The 19,158-nt window shown below is 42.1% G+C and overlaps 1 protein-coding gene across 2 annotated transcripts in view; it reads right to left on the bottom strand.

Moving 5' to 3' along the window:
* LOC122797711 (cytochrome P450 2D15-like) overlaps positions 1–19,158 on the bottom strand; it is a 955,177-nt gene that overhangs the window by 167,754 nt on the left and 768,265 nt on the right. The window lies entirely within an intron of this gene.

Genomic DNA, 19,158 nt, shown 5'->3' on the forward strand with positions numbered 1-19,158 from the left:
AAAATGAATGGGGAAGAACTGATAAGGAAAGGGGTATATGGAGTAAGGGAAACAAGTGAAGGAAATGTGCACCAACAAATTCGATTCACTAAGCAATATGGAATATTTTAGTGGATTATAGGTTTGGAAAAAATAATACAAGTATGAAAGAGGTGTTATGAGATATTTTGTGTACAGGTTATGGTAAATGGTTGGTTAGGAACAAAAATTAAAACTGAAAAAGGGGCGAGTCTCAGGTGACAAATGAGTATGTATTCATTTGTGCTAGCAATGAATACAATAATACAAATGTACTAGTGAAATGAAAAAAGCAGAATGGGAAATGACAAAAGATTTAATATCTCTATCTTTCATACATAGATGTTTTAATTATTGTAACAAAAATATAGTATGAATGAAGGAAACTGCGACAAGGACTGAAAGTGGGTTAAGTAAAGTTGGGTTAAGGTTAAGTAGATCAAAAAGTATAGGGTATGGTAAAATAAAAAGATAAACGGAATACATTTTACTTGAAATGAAATAAATATATTCGGAATAAAAAATAGAACAGGTGACAAAAATTCTGGATGAAAGAAATAAGTTACTTGGTGGAAAATTTCCCATTTGTCCTTTAGAAAGAAGGTAGATATACAATAAATTGGGATATCTGGGGAGTGTATATATGCTTCCTGAAAAATGGAAAAGAACTGTTAGACACTCAGTTTTATTTAGGGATCAAGATTATATCCAATTAGATAGGGAACTGTGTATAATAAGAGACAAGGAGGTTTGAATTAAAAAATCCATTTGTATATTTGTCATCTATACAACTACTTTTGAGTACAAAAATATTAAAAAAAGGAAGGTGACTCGATATGGAAAATACTACAAGGGAACTATGGAGAGACGGAAAAAATGAAAAAGGAAAGTGAAAGAAAGGAAGTAACAAGGAGGAGATGACAGGAAAAAAGAATATGATTGCAAAATAAAGTTATGGAAAATTAAGACAGATGAAGTTAAAAATAGAATTAAATTGTATAAAATGATAATGGAGAATTATTAGTTAATATAGCCATGGAAAGATCATAAGAATGAAATTAAAAAAAAGCAATACAAAATGAAAGATTTAAAGATTCTAATGAAGCCGGGGTTTTTTTGAGGAGTTTATTATTAAATAAATTGCCTGCAAAAAGCACTATGAAATTTAAATCAGTGGAAGACAGAAATGTAAAGACTATGATGAGGAAGAAATAACAAATCATTATTTTTTTTAGATTATAAAAAGAATGGAGAGTTTTGGAAAAAATCTAAATGAATATAATTGAGATGGGTTTTAAAATACACACATGGACATAACATTGAATGGAAAATATGTAAAACAAAAATGTGATGCTGGAGATGGGATAGGATAGTGATGATTGCAATATGGGTGATGTGGAAAAGAAGGTGTGATGAATTGCTGTATAATAAAAATAGGAATGATGAAGATGTGTTGGTTGAAATAAAATTATGTAGAGGAAATAATGGGTACAGAATGAAAGATTAAGTTCGTGAAAATGAAGATGTATAATACTGAAAATATAAATATCGCAAATACTGTAAATGTTGTAAATATTGTTGAAATGCTAACAGAACGTTTTGCATTAAGATACAAATATGTATAAATCAAACCGTACTCTTTTTGACAAGTGCTGTGTGATATTTTACATACACCGCCTCTTTTTAACATTACCTCCTTCTTTGCCAGGGATGGTATCGCCTTTCTTAAAAAGGCTTTTTCACTATGGATAAAGTCTTTTCTACTTCCATAACATAATTCTAAGGCAGAGTTTATCTGTTGGACACGTCAACCCAATAAAGTCTCATTCAGCACACATTTAATAGGCTAAACCCAAAGGTAGGAGGGTTTATCAAACTTGAGCACCTTCTGCAACTTGAATACATTCATAAATATGTAGTTATAGAGATACCATTTTAAAGCAATGAAAACAATCTACCTTTTCCTTGGTTTGGTAACTATCATGTCTTCAACATCTACAGACAGTTATGCAAGAGTACCAGTATTTATCAAGGATGCCATCCATACCTGTCAACCTGGAAACATCAACCATCTGGCCAAAGTCCATGAAAAATAGGTACAAATCTGTACGCTGATTAACATTTAATTTGCATACATAATTATGTAACGTGAGCCCCTGCAGCCATTCCAATGTCCCATTGCCTGGTGCTTTCGCCCCATTTACCATAAACACTAATGTGTGCATACTACTTTACTTCTACAATGATTATTTGGATTTTATTTTGACATCTGCTAAACAAAGCAATAATGTCTCAATGAAAATAGACTTGGCATTAAAACTTCTCTGCCCTTGAAACTCACATTCATTGAAATAGCACTGAAACCCACACCACATCCAAAGAAAATGCATCTGGCCAGTGATGAATAAAAATTACCTTTGGGCTGTTTTCAAATCACTGGCCCCTTGCACACAAAAGAAGAAACATATATGTGTTCTTTTCTTTGATATACCTTCCTGACTTTATTAAGTTATATTCCTTGTATAATACAAAACACTTGTTGGAGCACATTTTAAATTTATTATTTGAACATTTTTCCAGTAGGCTGTACTGTAGGCAATGAAATAAAATGCATGAACCAATAATTACAAAATTCCCCAATTCAGAACATTTCCATCATAAAAGTCTACTTCCACACCCACACTATAAATAGAATGAGAGTAGTGTAAGCCATAGGCATGTTGCACAGCTTCTCGCACTTATTTTCAAGTTCAGTTTTTTTTTTGGCGGGGCAAAAGGTCAAAAACCAGGGACACATTTTAAACATTGCTTGTATAATTTTGGAAAGTTGCTAGAATAAAATGTTATCACCATGCATGTCACTGGCAAGTCTTGAATCCAGGACCCTATGCACTACAGTCAGAGTAACATACCACTATGCCAAATGAGCAGTTTCCTAAAAAATAGGAAAACTGAAACTTAATGCCTATCATTTAGTGAATTCAGTTCTCACTTCTCACCATAGCTCAGCCTCTCAACCTCTTAGCACAAAAAACTTGGACAAAGCCAATATGGGGGAATACAAATTCAGTTTTCACTTCTCACTCACCATAGCTCTCAACTCTTAGCACAAAAACATGTACAAACAACAAAGCCAGTAATGGGGGAATACAAATTCTATCCACTATAGCTCTTCTCAACTCTTAGCACAACAAATCTGGACAAAGCTGAGAAATGGTGGTGGCTAGGGACTTTAGGCTCTTTGATACAGGGTTTGAACCTGAAATACCTCTAGACACCAGGTGTATTACAAGGGGGGCATTTTCATACACATACACATACACACACACACACACACACACACACACACACACACACACACACACCAAACCTGGATCCAAAACGAGTGCCCAAACATCACAGGAGTGCTGCTGACTTTCCTGCTTCTCACCTGCATTTATAATCCAAAGCTGTTACTAAATAGGCCTGCATTCTAATACTCGCGAGTGAGATACAAACGGCCAGCATTCTCTAATCCAAAGCGAGAGCTAATAAATTTCCCTGTTCTCGCTAGTGAGATACGGACGGCCTGCATTCTAATCCAAAGCAAGACCTGCTGTAATAAACTCTCCTGTAATCGTGAGTGAGATTTCCCTCAAACATTTGAGCCAGACCAGCTGGAAATTACAATGTGAGCTCCTTGAGCTCAATTCCGACTAGCTGGTAGCCCTGACAGAGCTGATATCATCACGCACATGATGACATCAGCTCCGACAGTGCTGTATTTCAAAAACTTAAAAAATTAAATGAAAAAAATCGAGAATGAAGGTGTGCCACTCGGGAATCGTGGCACCCCTTCATTTGGACCCCAAAACCCGGTAAAAACTGAGTAATTCGGTATAGTTGAGAGGTATGATGCCATCACCTCAAGACTGATTCTTTGGGACACCACATTTGACCTCTTTCTTGTCCTAATCACGGTAGACAAGATTAATTACCACTTCATATCTAGCTATGGAAAGCAGTCCAAAACTTCAGCTGGAGTTACAAAGGAAGGATCACGAAACAGTGTCAACTTTGATGCAGTCAATGTTGTGGAGTGATAGGCCAGTGAATTCCCATATGAAAGAACAATGGATGATGCAGAACGCAGTTGAAGAGAGTATGTCACAAGAAGATGTCCTGGAACTTTCTGTAGAATGCCCCATGAAATGGTGAACAAAGAATATACCCTCAGTTTGAAGAAAATGATCTAAGGGAAGTGTCGTTTGTTTTAATAGAGATGGATAGATATATTAAGATCAATGAAAGAAACAGATTGCAACAAGTCAGTAAGACACAAAATGTTAGAAGGCTGATAAAACAAATGAACATAAAAATCATGACTATTAACTGAAATCCATGTGCTATAACAGATGTAAATAGGATATATTGCTATGCAGCTATATTAATAACAGATAAAGTCTTACCTCAAACACACAGAGCAATAAGGGGAAAGAAGGGAAGAAATCAAATGCCATCATGGAAGTTTTGAATAGATAAAACTACGAAGCAATTAACTAAGACAAGAAGTGTCACTGTTAGGAGAGTATAGAAGAGGGAAGAGATCAACAAGAAAACTTAGAAAGATAGAAATGAGAAAAGCAATGAACAGCATCAGAACAGATCAAGATCTATCATACCCTACTGCAAATAATAAACTAAAGATAGTAACACTGGCAGAAAAAAAAAACTTAGACGATATGCAGCTAAATATATAGGAAAAGTACAAAATAAGAAATTCATATCCAAAAACTTTTTAGAGAATTGGGAAACAAAGCAAATGGAATAAAAAACACACAAAAAAGAAATAAATACATTTTGAAGAAATATCTATGAAGACCCTGTGGAACATAAAGATGCGGAATGGATAAAAGTACAAGAAACACTAAGAAGTTTAAATGTGCAGGATATGAAATAGGTTGAAGTAACAGCCAGAGAAATTGAAACAAACTCAAAAAAAGCCAGACTCAAATGCAGTATCTAACTTCTGGCTACAAGTTTTAACATCTCTGCATGAAGATTTAGCTCTGAGTACGAACTAGTTATATGTGCATACCGAACAGACAAGAACCTGGTTAACAACAGGAAAAATGATACTGTCCCATAACAGTGAACCTGCAAGCTATCCTAAAAACTGAAGACCAATAATTTGTCTTCCAATTATGTATAAACTATATACTGGAATTGATGCAGACAGCCTTTATAGTCATTTAGAAGAAAAAAAGAAGTTATGTACTCACCATAATGTTCCATCTGAGTAGGTAAACTTCATTTGTCAGCAACCTGTGGGTTTCGGATCTGACACGGATCCGAGCCGGCAGCATACCAAACAAAAGATCCGAGCTCCAAGCTCCTCCCCCTACCCATACTACACTGCAACCTCCTTCCAATCCTCAGATTGAGTTTGCCACTTCACACGTGACACCAACAAACTAAAACCTGAGACTCCTGAACCAAGGACAAACCTCAAGCTCGTGAACTCCGAACAACAAGCTCAGTAAAAATAATCAACAAGGTGAGGGGGAAGGAGGAAAGGACGGTTGCTGACAAATGGTTATCTACTCAGATGGAACGTTATGATGAGTACATAACTTCTTTATCTGAAGTAGTTAACTTCATTTGATCAGCAACCTGTGGGACAGAGTCCCCAGCTACCTGAAATCTTGGAAGGCCCTTAAGGAAGGATATTCCAGAGGACTGCAGAGCCAAAGGTAGCCCTTCCTCTAGACACCAAATCCAGTTTATAATGAGTAATAAAAGTGTGACAGGATGCCCAGGTAGCCGCTGAGCAAATGTCATCCAGGAAGACTCTAGACCAGAATGTGGCAGACGTTGCCATAGAACATGTAGAATGTGCATGAACTCCTACTGGTTCTGGTAAACCAAGCTCTCTATATACTTGTAGGATACAAAGGGAAATCCACCTAGCGAGAGTCACCTTTCAAACTGGTTTCTCTAAAAAAGGCTTAGCAAAAGAAACAAAAAGTTGATCAGATTTATGAAAGACCGCCATCCTGTGCAAATAAAAACATAACTGCCTGTGAACATCCAGCAAATGAAGTTTGTATTCCCCTTTGTTCTGAAAATTAGGGAAAAACAGGCAAATTAATAGATTGATTAATGTTTGTCTCAGACGCAACTTTAGGGAGAAAAGATGGATTAGTCCTGAGACACACCCTGCCTTATGAAACACAAGATATGGGGGTTTCATACAAAGAGCCTGAAGCTCCAACACTCTCCTGGCTGAGATGATAGCTACTAGAAAAGCCGTCTTCCATGACAAGAATTTTAAGTCGACTGATGCTGAGGGCTCGAAAGGAGGCGCAACTAAGGCCTGAAGAACCGCAGTCAGATCCCACGGCGGGGACGGATTCTTAATAGCAGGTCTCAAAAGAAAAGTGCCTTTCAAAAAGGTCTTACAAATTCTGGCAGCAGCAAGAGAGCCTAAATTGTCCCCTACATAGAAATGAGAAATAGCCGCCAGCTGGACCTTCACTGTGGAAGAGCTGGCTCCTTGCTGGAAGATATAAGACAAAAAGTCTAATACCGCTGGGACTGGAGCGGTAAAAGGATCCAGATTTCTCTGTGAAGCCCAAATGGAGAAACGTCTCCATTTGCTACAGTAAATTTTCCTGGTAGAGGATTTATGTGCTGCAACCAAGATGGATTTAACAGGGGAAGAGATACTGGGAGTCCTATCAACTAGTGGAACTGGAGCAGCCAAGCTGTAAGTTTCAGGCTGTCCAGATTTGGAGGAAGCATTACCGAGGGATGACGAATCAGATTCAGAATGGGATCCAAGATCCAAGGTGGAGCTATGAGATGAGACCGTAGGCATGGGAACCAAACTTGACGAGGCCAGAATGGGGCTATGAGGATCATTCTGCTCCCCAACTGACGAGCTTTCTGTAAGAATTTTGTCATGAGTGGGAGCCGGAGGATGCGCATAAAGAAGACCGGGTGGCCAAGCACAAACAAGAGCGTCTCTGGGGGCTTCCCCCATTGGGTGGATTAGAGCGAAAAACTCGCTGCACTTTGCGTTGGATGGCGATGCGAAGAGATCGCAGCAAGGCTGACCCCACTTGAGGAAGATCTGTTACACTACACAAGGGATCAGAGACCACTCGTAGGGAGAAAGGATAGTTCTGCTCAGTTTGTCTGCCAAGATGTTGGACCGACCCAGAATGTGCATTGCTATCAGAAAGCGGTTGGTAGAGATTGCCCATTCTCAAACTCTCATGGCTTCTCGACTAAGGGGATAAGACTTGGTTCCCCCTTGTTTGTTGATATACCAAACCACTGACATATTGTCTGACTAGATCACAATAGTTCCCAGAGGAAGATAAGCATGAAAGGCCTGCAATGCTAAAAGGACCACTCTCATATCTATAACATTTATATGCAGAATGGTCTCACTTTGAGTCCACATGCCTTGAACAGTCCTGCCCGAACAGTGGCCCCCCCCCACCCTAGGTGGGAGGCGTCCGTGGTCACCATGGCTTGGGGTTGGGACGCAACAAAAGGATGCCCCTCCTGCAAATTCCAGGATTGGAGCCATCATGTGAGAGAATTTCTGCACACTTTGCTCAGAGGGATCGGGAAATCTAGAGGTTGATGAAGTATTGACCACTGAACTTGCAACGTCCACTGTAGAATTCTCATATGCAGACGAGCACAAGGGATCAGGTTGATAGCTGCTGCCATGGACACTAAGGCTCTCAGGACTAATTCTGCTGGGGGTACTGGGGACTGCAGAAGCGCTAACACATGAAGTGCCAGGCTGTGTAGTCTGTCTGGTGTCAAAAATGCCCTGGCCTGAAGAGAGTCTGTTCTTACTCCTATGAAGTCTAACACTTGAACAGGTTGAATGGATGACTTCCTGAGATTTACAGTGATCCCCAGCTGGGGTGATATCCGGAGAAAACAATCTCTGGCTAGTAAAAGTTGATGCCTGGTGGGGGTGGAGAGGAGCCAGTCATCCAGGTATGGGAAGACCTGAATGCCCTGAAGTCTCAGGTGGGCCGCTACAACTGCCATGACCTTGGTGAACACCCTGGGGACTGTGGTGAGACCAAAGGGTAGGACTCTGAATTGATAATGACAGGACCCTAGCCAAAAGTGGAGGAACCTCCTGGATTGCCTGTCCATCAGGATATGGTAGTACGCATCTTTGAGGTCTATTGAGCACAACCAGTCTTCCTCCTGTAAGAAGGGCAGGATGGATTGAAGCGTGACCATCCAGAACTTTTTCTTGGCAATGAACAGATTCATTGCTGATAGGTCGAGGATAGGCCTTAGGTCCCCTGTCTTTTTTGGCACCAAAAAGAACCTGGACTAGATGCCTGATCCAGACTGGTCTGGGGGCGCCTGCTGGATGGCTTTTTTTTTTAGCAGCTTTTGTATTTCCAAAGCCGCGGCCTCCCTCTGAGCAGGTGGGATGTCCGGGAGGTACCTTATGTAAGGGGGGTTGTTTGTGAAGGGAATAGAATAGCCTATGGATATTATTTGAAGCACCCAGCGATCTGTCATGATGGACTCCCATTGGGCTAGGTGCATCAAAAAATGCCCCCTGACTGCCTCCAGACAGGAGCAGTCAGGCAACCCCTCAGGGTTGCTGCATGGGTCAATCTGATAAAGGTTCCGATGACCTGAAGTTCTTCAGCCCCCCCCCTCTGCCTCTGGGCTGGCGTCCACCTTGACCCCCTCTGCCTCTGGGGGAGAAGGAGTCCTGAGCATTCCAGGACTGCTGAGTTTTCTGGAACCACAGCTTCTTTTGTCCTCGCTGGTTCCTGGAAAAGGACCTTTGAGGGTAAGAAAAGCAGATCCCGATGGCTGACAGTGTTTTCCCGTCTTTCTCACTCTGGACAAGCGTATCGCGGACAGTCTTCCCGAAAAGGGTTGAACCATCAAAGGGTGCATTAACAAAGGATGCCTTGAAGGGTTCCGAGAAATTGCAAAGACGGAGCCAGGCGTGATGCCGTAAGGTGATACCGGACTCGCTAGCCCTAGCAGCACACTCGGTGGCATGATAGAGTAGATGCATGGATGTATTGGACACAGACTTGAGAGTGGCCATACAAGCTGAGAAGGTCCGTTTATCCTCAGCCGACATGGACTCCGGGGGCGACCTAGCGTACTCTTTTACAAGATCCCGTTGCAGTCGAATTACGTGGGCCAAGTAATTCAGCACCCTTATAGTAAAGGTAGCTGAAGCAAAAGTCCGCTTTCCAAGATGGTCCATCGCCCTGGACTCCTTGTCTGGGGGGTGGACAGAGGAACTTGCCTGGGTGAGTTCCTTTTTTGTGGCCACTGCCACCACCATGGCATCAACCGGGGAACCTTTGCTCTAAGAAGCTCTGTCTGCCGGGGGGGCTCAATATTTTGTTGGGCCTTTTGGGTATTGGCTCCACAGTGTCTGGCTCCTTCCAAGCTCTGGTGGTGATAAGGTCCACCAGAGGGTCGGCTGGGGGACACACACAAGAGGTAGATGGGCCTGTGTCGAATGCCTCCAGGAATACCGACTCGTCAGAGCAAGGTTTTTGGGTGGACCCCCCCCCTGGTGAAGGATTTCCATTATGTCTCCAAAGGAGACATCTTAGGGGGCATGATTTGAGGGAAACTTCCCCTTCCTCCAAGTCAGTATCCTCAGTGAAGGACTCGGGGGAGTCCAAGTGCCTCCTTTTACACTGGCGTTTGTGAGGAACCTCCTCAGGTGGGCTCTCCAAGGAGGGCTCACAAATGGTTTTGTGTTCCTCCAGGGGAACTGGCTGGGGTGCAATAGACACAGGCTGTCCCTGGGGGGACTGGATGATGGAAGACAAGCCCAACTGCGAGGGGGCAGGGATGGACCCTGTGGAAAGAGTGACAGGTCTCGATCCTTCAGAGAGAACCCTCTCTGTAATGTCGAACGCTGAAGGAGAACCGGTTTCCCTGAAACTGGTGGTAAGGGTATCCACGACCCTCAGATCTGACGAAGGGATTGAAGCCGAAGTTGGAATGGCCGGACCCAAAAGGATGGTATGCCCTGACTACAGCGGAGCCGATGACACACTCATCCCTCGGATCCGATGCCCAACTCACGGCTCCGAGAGCTCGGATCCGAAAGTGGATCTGACAAACTCGAGGGCATGGCCGGCATCAAGGCCGAAGGTACCATCGGTGCTGACCCCCCGACTCCAGGGCTCCTTGGATCCATAGACTCCAAAATCTGATGGTGGATCGGAGAAGGAGCTATTGAGGTGAAAAACGGTGCAGAGCTCCCCGCAACGGTGGGGGTGGGAGCCAGCAACACTCCCATCTGCAGTTGAGTTTGTAGAAACCTTTGCATCATCAGATCCATGTCTGCTTCAGAGATGCTTTGTGTCAATCACAAGGACACCACCGACGCCGGCTGGGAGTGCCAATGCGAAGACGACCTCGAGGGTGGCCTAGCCTCCTCCTCCGGCTCCAGAGAAAAACATGGTGAATGGAACCGAGGAGAGGATGGCCTAGTAACTTTAACAGGAGACAAATCACCTTAGTGGGAGGGGCCGTTGGATCCAACTCGGCCTGCCGCTTGTGGCTCTTCTCTCTCTCTCTATCTTTTTCCTTTTCAGAATGTCTCTCTGTCTCTCTGTGTTTGTCCTTCATTCTCTCTTTCTTGGCCTCTCTCGCTCCCTGTGGCAAGGTGGGAGGGTGAGTCTCGGACAGGGGAGGAGGGCCAGAAGGCTGGACAGCCACAGCCATAGCTGGAGAAGAAGCTGTGGAAGCAGAAGAAGCAGAAGCTGATTCCATGGGTAGAAGACCTGCCAGAATTAACTTGTTCCTGCAATCTCACAGGGCTCAGGGGTTGAAGGCCACACAGATTTTGCAGCCAGATGACAAATGGGGCACCCCCAGGCAAACTACGCACACTGTGTGACCGTCGGCTGGTGACAGCTTGTGGCCACACTCTGTGCACTTAGAGAAAGTCACTTTCTGACTTTCCGACATAGTAAACCACACACACACACACACACACACACACACACACACACACACACACACACACACTCTATGAGTGGGAAGGGAGGTCTACACTGACAGAAAGTTAACAACTTTCTAACTACAAAATGCAAATATCTAGCGAGGAAAGAAACCTGAAGGGAAAGATAAACTAATAGTCATCAACAGAAATATCAAAGGGGCACACACAAACCAATAAATTTCGAGAAACCCTGAAAACTTGCCTGGAGCTCAAAATTCCCATGCTGGCAAAGCCGCAGCAAATGAGATCTGGGGATTGGAAGGAGGTTGCAGTGTAGTATGGGTAGGGGGAGGAGCTTGGAGCTCAGATCTTTTGCTTGGTCTGCTGCCGGCTCGGATCTGTGTCGGATCCGAAACCCACAGGTTGCTGATCAAATAAAGTTAACTACTTCAGATCTCAAATTATGTAACAGAACAAATGTAACAAAAGAAAGGCACATGAAACAAAGGATCATTTGTTAGATAAAGTCATAATGGAGAATTTTTAAAAAGGGGAAGAATCTAAATATAGTATGGATGGATCACACAAAAGCTTTTGACAGTATCATCCCTTCATCAATAAAGGAGTGTTTACAGATGTATAAGAGACACCCTACATTGATTAATTACATTATACTGACTATGAAACAGTGGCAAACCACTTTGCAGCTAAGCCATGATAAAGGACAAATTATTATCTCAGGGATATCATTTCAAAGGGTGACTCTTTGTTGCCACTGCTCTTTGATGTTCCCCTCAACCCATTAAGCTATTTACTTAATGGATTAGTTCATGGCTCTATTTTGCCTCCCAGAAAACAGCAAAGTGTAAAGACATATCATCATCTTTTTGTGGATAATTTAAAACTGTCAAGTTCATCAGATAAAAAGCTGAATGGCAAACTGCAAGTGGTTAAAACCTCATATAGCACAGAAATTTCATTTGTTCTTAATAAATGTTCAAAAGCAACATTTAAAGAAGGAAGGCTGCAGCATGAAGAAAATATCAGTTTGGGACAGGAATGTGATATAAAGAAACGAACAGGAGGTTGTGTATAATTATTTGGGAACGGATGAAGGTTCGACAATAAAACATGAATAAATGAGAACAAAACTCAGTAAGGAATATTTTTGAAGACTAAAATTAATACTGAAAACAGCCCTGACATCTAGGAACAGCTATAAATCAATTTGCTTTCACTGTTCTATCTTACAGTTTTGGGTGACTGACTGGCCCCCAAAGGTACTGGATCAGTTGTACAGCAAAATAAGAAAAATGCTTCATGCTTATCAAATGATACATTAAAATCAGTGTATACCATGATTACATATTGCTTGCTCTGAAGGTGGTATAGGCCTTCTTGATTATGATTATGGGAATAGATATGTAGTTAAAGGACTACATACATATATGCTGATCTCATAAGGTGAAAGTTTTAAAACATGAGAACAAGTTTAAGATGACTTCCCTGCATAGTTTAGCAGAAGCATATTGGTTTCAAGCAATAATGGAAATTAAACCCGAGGTAGACAAACATCAGGCAGTGAATGAATGTGCCAAAAAATAAAAGAAAAAAGTATAAGGTGAAGGCTCAAATGAGAAGGCAAGAAATGTAGAAAAGGCATAAATATAGGTCATGTCGACCAGCATCTGATGCAGGAATAGTTAGAGATAGATGAACATAAACCAAAGGATGACAACTTAATATTGGTGGCCCAGGACAGTGGACTATGTACACATGGGTTTACAAAGTCCATTGAACATGTGGAAGAAACAGACAAATGCAGTTTTTTTCAAACAGGACTGGAGATGTTCACACATCTTTGCTGGGCGTGATACACTAATGACAGAGGCCCTGTATACTGAAGACATAATGTGGGAAGAATGCTGCATTGAGGAAACATTACAATACTGAATTAGCTGGAAAGCATTGGAAACATGAGCCACAGAGCATTATAGAGAATGATGAAATTTACATCACATAGGATCAACAAATACCAACAGTTCAAAAAAACAGACATGAGAAATCCAGATACTGTAGTCCATGAAAAGACAGAAATATCACTGATCACTGAAATTGCTACACCCAGTGATTACAGTGTCTTATGTAGAGAGAGAGATGCAGAGTCACAAAATACTAGGATTTGTAGGCAAAAATGTTGGCAATATGGAAGAAAGATACTCGGACAGTCCCAATAGTAGTAGAAGCAATGTGTCTGATAAAAAAATAATTTACAGTGTTATTTAGATATGTTGTTGATAGATGTAACACAAATGAATTACAGAAGGAGTCAATTCTGGGCATATTGTGGATGCTGAGAAGAGTACTTTTGGCTAACAACTAAGACTGAAACAATATTAACTTCATGAACTTTAATCATACTTTGTCTTAAGAATGGGGCCCATTCCCATCCTGGTACTAGAAAGCCAAAAGACTTGGAGAAATTAAATCCCAACAGATGGCATGCCCAATAATTCCTTGACATTATAAATGGTAACTCTTTTGTACAAATAACTAACTAGTTTAATAGGAGACCAAATACCCTTGATCTTGTCTTCACAAATATCACCACTTCTTGAATGCTGTCACATGTATCATCTTCTCTCATTATATCAGACTACAAATCAGGGATCTTTTCCATTAAAACTAGTGGTTACCCTGCAAAAACTGTGCTGAGGACTTCTGGAAAGCAAGCCTTCTTCAATTATTTGATGATCTAAACAAATTCTACTGTAATCCTTTCTTGATGAAACCCCCACCATGAAAGCCATTGACTTCTCCTCCCCCTTAAGTAGCTGCACTGATACAACAGCTCCTGTTCATAGCAACTATTGTGAGAAATTTAAACTCACCTATGGTAGAATACATGTATAAATAAATTACTATAACAAGAGAAGCAATTGAAATTGTAGCTAGAAGAGGTCTCATTTTAGATACCTTAAGAGCATACTTAAGCAAATTGTTACAGAGCTTAAGGGAACCACTAGGAATCAGAAATCTGAATATGATCATGCAACAGCCACTGAAACTAAAGAAAGAATTACAAACCTTTTTTTTAACTATGGCAAGGAGATATGAACTAATACCCAACAATATCTGGAGCTAGTCCACAATAATACTGCCCATGCTGACCCAAAGGATATAGCTAATATCATAGCTAACAGATTTGGTGTAATGTTATTCCACTCATAGTTACAGCTCTCAACCTCTTAACAGAAAAAATCTGGACAAAGCCAAAAATAATGGAGGGAAAAAGGCCCAAAAATATGGACAAATTTTACATATTGTTCTTATAAACTTAGAAAGTTGCTAAAAAATAAAGTTCTTGTGTTAGCATGCACTTTCTGAAGAATATTAAGTCTGAAACTCAAATGGCTGTCATTATTTAGTGAACTCAGTCCTCCCTGATTTACTGCAAAAATGTTATGAAGAACAGGCAAAAATATTACGCAAATATCTGGACATTCTGCAAAAATCTGGACAGTTGAGATATATGCTCACAGTTATAGTTATACTACAGATTTCACAGTTATAGCTATACCCTATTATTACTTGGGAACAAGTCCTTTCAGCCCTCTAAAAGCTAAGAACACCTTGTCCATGAGCAATGATAAAAATACCAGATTGCCTCATTGTCAGTATCAAATATGACCTGTCTGAACCTGTGCATAAGCTTTTTAGTCTTAGCCCCTTCACTAGTTACATTCCTGATGCCTGAGAAATAGACATTTCAATGCTGTTACACAAGGGTGGCCCAGTCACAGATCTGAGTAACTAGAGACCTATTAGTCTCACTAGACTCATATGCATAGTTAAAAATCTCTAAACCCTGTGGAGACTCATCAATTTGGCTTTTTCAAAGGAAGGTCCTGCCTCTTTAACCTCATAAATTTCTTTGAAAAATTCATGAAGGCAAAAGGATGGTTATTGTGAAGTACAGAGAGTGTAACTGGACTTGGCCAGTGCATTTGACATTGTTCCCCATGCATTCATTATTGACAGAATTGCAACTCTGAATATAAATCCATACACTGTGAGCTGAATAATTAACTGGTTGTTTCACAGGACTGAGGTGGTCAGAGTTGGTGGTGGTTCTGAAAGCAAACATTTATCAGTGGTGAAAAAGAAGTTATGTCTTACCATAATGTTCCATCTGTGTTGTAGATCTTTGTTCATTCATTACTATTCAGACCTTGGTTCCATCCTCGGATCCGAAACAGCTGTTTTCAATATCACGCCAGCCAAAATCTCTCAGCTAAGACCTACCCATAATGCCCCTCTCCTAGTTACTCCAGATCGAGTTTGCCTGCCCCTATATAATAGACGTAGCAATAGAAAAAAATAGTAGAATGCTCTGTCTGAGCAAATACCCTAACCAGGAGTTCCTAAAGTCCACTAGGAGTCCAGGCAGGGGGAAGGAGGGCGGGAAGTAATGAATGAACAAAGATCTACAACACAGAAGGAACGTTATGGTAAGACATAACTTCTTTATCTGATGTTGTAAATCTTTGTTCATTAATTACAATTATGACCAAGTCCCCAGCTACTTGAGTCCGGGGTGGCCCTAAGGAAGGATATTCCTGAGTACCATAGAACCAAAAGATGCTCGTCCCCTGGAGGCCAAATCCAATTTGTAATGAGAGATAAAGGTATGAGTTCTTGCCCAATTGGCTGCTGCGCAGATATCATCCATAGAGGCTCTGGAATGAAATGCTACAGAATGAGCCTTTATTCTGGAAGGTAAGGATAGCTTATTCTGTTAAATAGATAGATAAGTAGATAAAGGTAATGACGTTTCTAAGCCAGGAGGATAAAGTCACTTTGGAAACAGGTTTACCCAATCTGGGTCCTGCAAAGGACAGAAACAATTTATCTGTTTTCCTGAAAGATTTACTACTGTCGAAATAACAACTAAGCTGCCGATGCACATCAAGGGTGTGCAAAAGGTACTCCCCTCTATTAGAATGCTGGGGGAAGAAAACCGGCAGGTCAATAAATTGGTTAATGGAAAATCCAGAAATGACCTTGGGCAAGAAAGAAGGATCAGTATGAAGGGACAACTTATCCATGTGGAAGATCAAGTAAGGACTCTTGAGACAACGCCTGCAGCTCAGATACTCTTCTCACTGAGGTAAGTGCTACTAGAAGTAAGGTTTTCTATGACAAAAATTTTAAATCACATGAATCAAAGGGCTCGAAAGGAGAACCTGTGAGAGACTGAAGTAACAAAGTCAAGTCCCAGGGTTCTAAGGGAGGCTTAACCAGAGGTTTAACATGTAATACTCCTTTCAAAAAAGTCTTGCATAGGTGGTGTGACATAATCGAAGAATTATCAAGTCCATTATGAAAACTGGCAATAGCAGCTAAATGTACAGTGATCTTCGATGCTGAGGCTCCTGCATGTAAAAGAGTAGTCAAGTATTGTAGGATCTTTTGAATAGGCATAGAGAAAGGGTCTATGTTCTGATCTTTGGCCCAAATAGAGAACCTAGTCCATTTACTAGAATAAACTTTCCTGGTGGAAGGTTTGTGTGAAGCCAGAAGAATTTCATGAACAGGAGATGGGATGTCAGGCAGCCTGGCAATCACTGGAAGTGGTGGAACCAAGCTGTGAGCTTTTGACTGTGGCGGTTCGGATGAATCAGTCCCTGAGGATGAAATAACAGGTCTTGGGAATGATCCAGGATCTATGGGCTGTGAATTAGATGAGGCCATAGAAATGGGAACCAGACTTGACTGGGCCAGTAGGGGGCAATGAGGATCACTTTGCTTCTCGACCTCTGAGCTTTCTGGAGAAATTTTGGAATGAGGGGAAATGGCGGAAAGGCATACAGAAGACCCGGGGGCTAATAGTGTGTTAGAGCATCCCTTGGTGGTTCCCCCCGAGGGGGGATCAGGGAAAAGTAGCTTCTGCATTTGTAGTTTAGGGGGGAAGCAAACAGATCACAGCAAGGTTTGTCCCAGCGTTGGAAGATCCGATCCGATGTTACAGGGGTGAGGGACCACTCGTGAGGCATCAGGATGTTCCTGCTCAGATTGTCTGCAATAAGGTTGGAACTCCTGGGAATGTACGTTGCTATAAGAAAGCAGTTGGAAACTATCGCCCAGTGCCAAATCCTCATGGCTTCCCAAAACAGAGGGTAAGACCTGGTTCTGCCTTGCTAATTGATATACCAGATGACTGACATGTTGTCTGACTGAACTGCAATGGTCCCAGAGGGTAGGGATACATGGAACGCTTGCAACGCTAAGAGAACTGCCCTCAGTTCCAGGACATTTATGTGCAAATTGGCCTCCATGGGTGACCAGTTGCCTTGGACCGTCTCCCTGGAAATGCCCCCCCCCCCACCCTAACAGGGAAGCGTCCGTAATCACCATGGCCATGGGCTGGGGAAGACAGAAGGTCAACACCAAAGATTCGTTTGTGGATTCATCCACCATAGCATTTCTTCCTTGCAACAGTTTGTAAGACATAGTATGTGGTCGAGCGGGTGAGATAGAAACAACCATTGTGCAGAAAGGAGCCACTGCAGGATTCTCATGTGCAGTCTCGTCAGTTTTACTAACGTAATGGCAGCCGCCATGGAGCCTAAGAGTTGCAGTACAAGATGTGCTGGTACATAGGTCTGTGGAAGAAGGTCTTGGATTTGTCTTATTTTCGAAAACCTGTGAGAGGGGAGAGAAGCTTGACAGGATGTTGTGTTGAAGACCGCTCCAATAAATTCCAGTGTCTTCGTTGGGGACATTTGAGATTTGTCCTTGTTGATTGTAATCCCCAAGTGGAGAGCGAGACCTTGAGTGTAAGAGAGGCTCCAGACTAGGAGATTCCTGGTCGAAGCAGTAAGGAGCCAATCATCTAGATATGGAAATACCTGGAATCCTTGTAGTCGAAGATGAGCTACCACAACTGGCCATACATTTGGTGAACACTTGGGGGGGGCCTGTCGAGAGACCAAATGGCAGTGCCCTGAATTGGTAGTGATTGGCTCCCAGCCAGAAGTGGAGAAACCTCTGGGAGTGGTGATCCATCTTTATGTGGTAGTAAGCATCCTGGAGGTCTATAGAGCACATCCAGTTGTCCCTCCCTAGGAAGGGAAGAATGGACTGTACCATGACCATCTGAAATTTTTGAGGTTTGATAAATTTGTTCAATAGGCTGAGATACAGGATTGGTCTCCAGTCCCCTGTCTTTTTTGGCACTAAAAAAGAACCTCAAGTAAAACCTGGATCTTGTCTGGTCTGGTGGTACTGGTTGGATGACTCTTTTTCTTAGCAGCTTTTCTATTTCTAAGGTTGTTAATTCCCTCTGATTGGGTGGTACATCGGGGATTCGTTTGACAGGTGTGGGAATTAAATCGAATGGTGTTTGGCAGCTTCTGGATATTACTTTCTGCACCCAAACATCGGTAGTAATAAGATGCCAGGCTGGTAGGTGCAGAGAAAAACGACCCCTGACTGCTTCCAGAGGAAAGCAATCGGGCCACTGCTCAGGAGTGCTGGAAGGGACTGTTGGAGAAAGAATCTATAGTGCCCTTGGTTACACGGACCCCCTCTACCCCGAAAGGGGTGTCTTCCATATAAGTTGCCCCCTCTGCCCCAGGGGGATTGTTCATCACGAGCATCACAAAAAGATCCTTGGGATTTCTTGAACCACATTTTTCCTACCTTCTGGTTCCTGGAGTAGGACTTCTGGGGGTTGGAAAAGCATATGCCCACAGCAGACAAGGTCTTTCTGTCTTTCTCACTACATGCAAGTGTGTCTCGTACTTTGGGTCCAAAAAGTGCAGATTTGTTGACAGGTGCATTGACAAAGGAAGATTTAAAGGGGCCTGTGAAGTCACACAACAGCATCCAAGCATTACGTCTCATGGCAATGCCTGATGTGGCAGCTTGAGCTGCCCCCTTGGTGGTGTGAGATATCAAAAGCATCGAGGAGTTCAAGATGGATTCAAGGGTAGCTAGCTGCAAGGCGACAGTATCACGCACCTCTTCAGGCAGTACTCCCACCAAAGAGGAAGACATTTTGGAAATTAGGTCTCTTTGGAGAAGAGTAAAGTGTGTCAGATAGTTCAGCGACTGAATGGTGAAGGTTGCTGAAGCATAGATCTGCTTCCCTAGTCTGTCCATGGTCCGGG

Source organism: Protopterus annectens, chromosome 1.part0 (assembly GCF_019279795.1).
Source record: "Protopterus annectens isolate FY-2018-M chromosome 1.part0, PAN1.0, whole genome shotgun sequence".
NCBI lineage: Eukaryota > Metazoa > Chordata > Ceratodontiformes > Protopteridae > Protopterus > Protopterus annectens.